Genomic DNA, 3,353 nt, shown 5'->3' with positions numbered 1-3,353 from the left:
GCTAGTATCACTCAGCCCTCTGTGAATAGTAAACAGCCATCAGTGTGCTAATGATCCATTGTTAGGCTGATGGTCCTTCTTGAGCATGTGATCAGCTGGTTTTGGTTGTCAGCAGCAAAACTGGTTGATCCACTCTGAGAAGGTGCTATTTAAGAGACTGAGCTGAATACAGCACCTCAGACTGAGGAAGTCTCTCGGATGAGAGACGAAACGTTTCTACATTTTTTTGTTGTTTTGCTTTGTTATTTTTTTTTTTTGAATGTCCAGGGGACCAGATTTAACTTTTTTGGATGACCTAATTAGTGTTAATTGATCTTCCAGCTGTTCGTTATATGTTCAATTTCCTTTTTCCAGCCACTTATTGCTAGTTGTACCAACTTTTTTGGGGATTTGTTGACACTGAAATTTTGAATCAACATATTTTCCTTTAAAATGTTACATTTACTCAGATTAAACTTTTGATCTGTGATTTGTGTTCTATTCTGAATAAAATATTAGATGTTGGCACCTCCACATCATTGCATTCAGTTTTTATTCACAATTTGTTCAGTGTCCCAACTTTTTTGGAATCCGGTTTGTATTTTTATTCTTAAGTAATTTACATGATATTTCCATGTCAAACGGCATGGCGTAGATGAAGTCACGTTCACTGCTTTTCAGCGCCCGTCCGCTCATGTCAGCATAAATACGGGATCGCGAAGTGAGCCCAGCGCAGGACCTCGCTCGCGGCAGGAGTGACACGCGTTTTTTCACCGCTGTGGCGTCAAACGTGCGGCCCAGCAGCGTCATCAGCGGTCACACACTTCTCCTCAACACACACCGGCCCATCTAGACATGAAGGTGGACCCGCGGTCCAAACGCAGCACACAAGCACGTTCAGAGCCCTTTCGAGAAGCCTCGCCTTGGGTCACACGAAACACATTCCCGCGACACATGATGACGGTCGAGGTGGTGGACTGGATGACATCTGTACAAAACATGACGCATCACTTAAACGCGCATCCACTCCACGAACGTTACGCGGAGTGGCTACAAACATGCTTGTCAGACAGATGGAAAGCCAGGTTGTTAAGCTAGGGTTACACGTTACAATTTGCAACCCGACCCCCTCCGTTCGGAGGAATTTTAGAGACGGTCCTGTCATCACCAGACCAAATCTCATTCCTTAATGCAGACATTCAAGGACTTCTGGTAAAAGAGGTAATCTCCAGAGTTCCCAATGGAGAGGAAAACACAGGGTTTTACTCACGTTACTTCCTGGTTCCCAAACGGACCGGAGGGACGAGACCCATTTTGGATCAGTCAGTTTTCAACAAGGCATTCATGGACAAACCGTTTCACATGTTGACAACCAGACAGCTGTTGGACAACATCCAGAGAAATGACTGGTTTTGTTTCCATCGACCTGAAGACGCCTATTTTCACATACCGATCATCCCAAAACACAGGAAATTCCTGCGTTTCTCCATTCAAGGGATGAAATATCAGTAAAACAGGCTGCCATTCGGTTATTCCCTCGCGCCTCATATGTTCTCAAAGTGTGTGGAGACGGCCCTGCAACCGTTACACAGAGCAGGAATGAGAGTTTTGTTTTACCTGGACGACCTGCGGCTGTTGTCATGCTCCAGACAGGAAGCAGCGATGCGGGCTCAGGTGCTGACATCACACCTGTTAAATCTGGGCTTCGCCATAAATTGGAAGAAAAGCTCGATTCTCCCGGCCCAGACAATTGTTTATCTGGGAGTGGAGCTAAACTCAACCACCATGAGGGCTCGTTTATCACAAACGAGAATCGACATTCTTAAAGACCAGCTCCGCCACGTAAGACCTGGCAGAGTGATAACAGCTGTTTCCGCCATGAAGCTGTTAGGAACTATGTCATCAGCTCACACAGTGGTTCCGCTGGGTTTACTCCACATGAGATGCCTCCAGAGGTGGTTTGCGCGTCTGTGTGGATCCAGTAAAACAAAAGAGACGGATGATCATTGTTCCTCCTTCCGTGAGAGTAGACCTCCGACACTGGGAACACACCCTGGTTCTGTTGGAGGGAGTCCCCGTCAGCAGACCCACGTCACACGTGTCAGTCTTCACAGACGCATCGCTGTCAGGTTGGGGGGAGACATGAAAATCTCAAGCTGTAGGGGTGCTGTGGCCCTTTTACACATCAGCCCACATAAATGTTTTGGAGTGTTGCACGGTTCTGAACGTGATTCAACATTTTGCTCCTGTGCTACAGAATCATTGGTTACGTACTGTAACCCCAGATTCTACGAGTATAGGTGTAGCCCTTTAAGGCTGTCGCTGATGGGTTTACCCCGATATGCGAAGCATTGCACTGAAAAATTTAGTCCATGCCCACCTGCTGTGTGGGCCCCACCCGGTCCGTATAAATTACGTTAAGAGTGGGAAATCAGCTCCCAAAATAGCTTTTTCTTCAGCCATTTAGGAGCCAGTGAGGCCCGACGCTTAAAGGGCTACGCCTATACTCATAGAATCTGGGGTTACAGTACGTAACCAACGTTCTATTTCATATAAGCTTCGCCCTTTAAGGCTGTCGCTGATGGGTTAAGGGCGAAGCGGATGTTGTCCTCGCCTCACTGGGTCCATTCGAACACCGTATGAAGCAGAAGCTTGCCCAAAAAACGTCTTGTCACTCAGCTCCCCATGTGCGTAATTACGCATTGCATAATTATGTGTGCCATGCACAGACGCATGTTGTGTAACTATGCGTTCTGAATGCATGAACGCCCCGGAAAACTTCAACGGGGAGGGAAAAAAGCTGAAAAGAGCCATGAACCAACTGGTTTACGGCTGAACAGTATGAACAGATTAATAATAACAGGAGAGCTGAATATTAATCAAATGAACTGATTGGTAACAATAGTCGTGAACTGATTAGTGACAATAGAACCAAAATAACAATTACAACTTGAGATTGATAACATCTCACACTGTAATGCATGTAGACAGATTTGAGTAAAACGGAGTTCCATGAAACAACAATATTCATTCTGTAAACACTAAGGACAGAATGTGTCATGGGACGAGCCGTCACATCACGTAGATAAAAGCGAATGAATGAGCAGGGTGTTGACCACGTGGCCGCAGTGCAAATGTCCTGCATTGTCATACCATTATGCAAGGCAGTCAAAGATGCGATACCCCTGGTCGAGTGTGCTCTGAGGTTGACAGGAGGCTCTAAATCTGATGCTCTGTAGGCTTCAGAAATACCATACCATACCAATTTATTTATAAAGCATTTTAAACAGTGACAAAGCACACCAAAGTGCTGTACAGGGACAAACAGAACAAGCACATAGGAACAGATTACATAACAGGACACCAAAAAGTAG

Source organism: Nematolebias whitei, chromosome 4 (genome assembly GCF_014905685.2).
Source record: "Nematolebias whitei isolate Nwh7 chromosome 4, NemWhi1, whole genome shotgun sequence".
In the NCBI taxonomy this organism is placed as follows: Eukaryota; Metazoa; Chordata; class Actinopteri; order Cyprinodontiformes; family Rivulidae; genus Nematolebias; species Nematolebias whitei.
Note: the sequence above shows the minus strand (reverse complement) of the source record.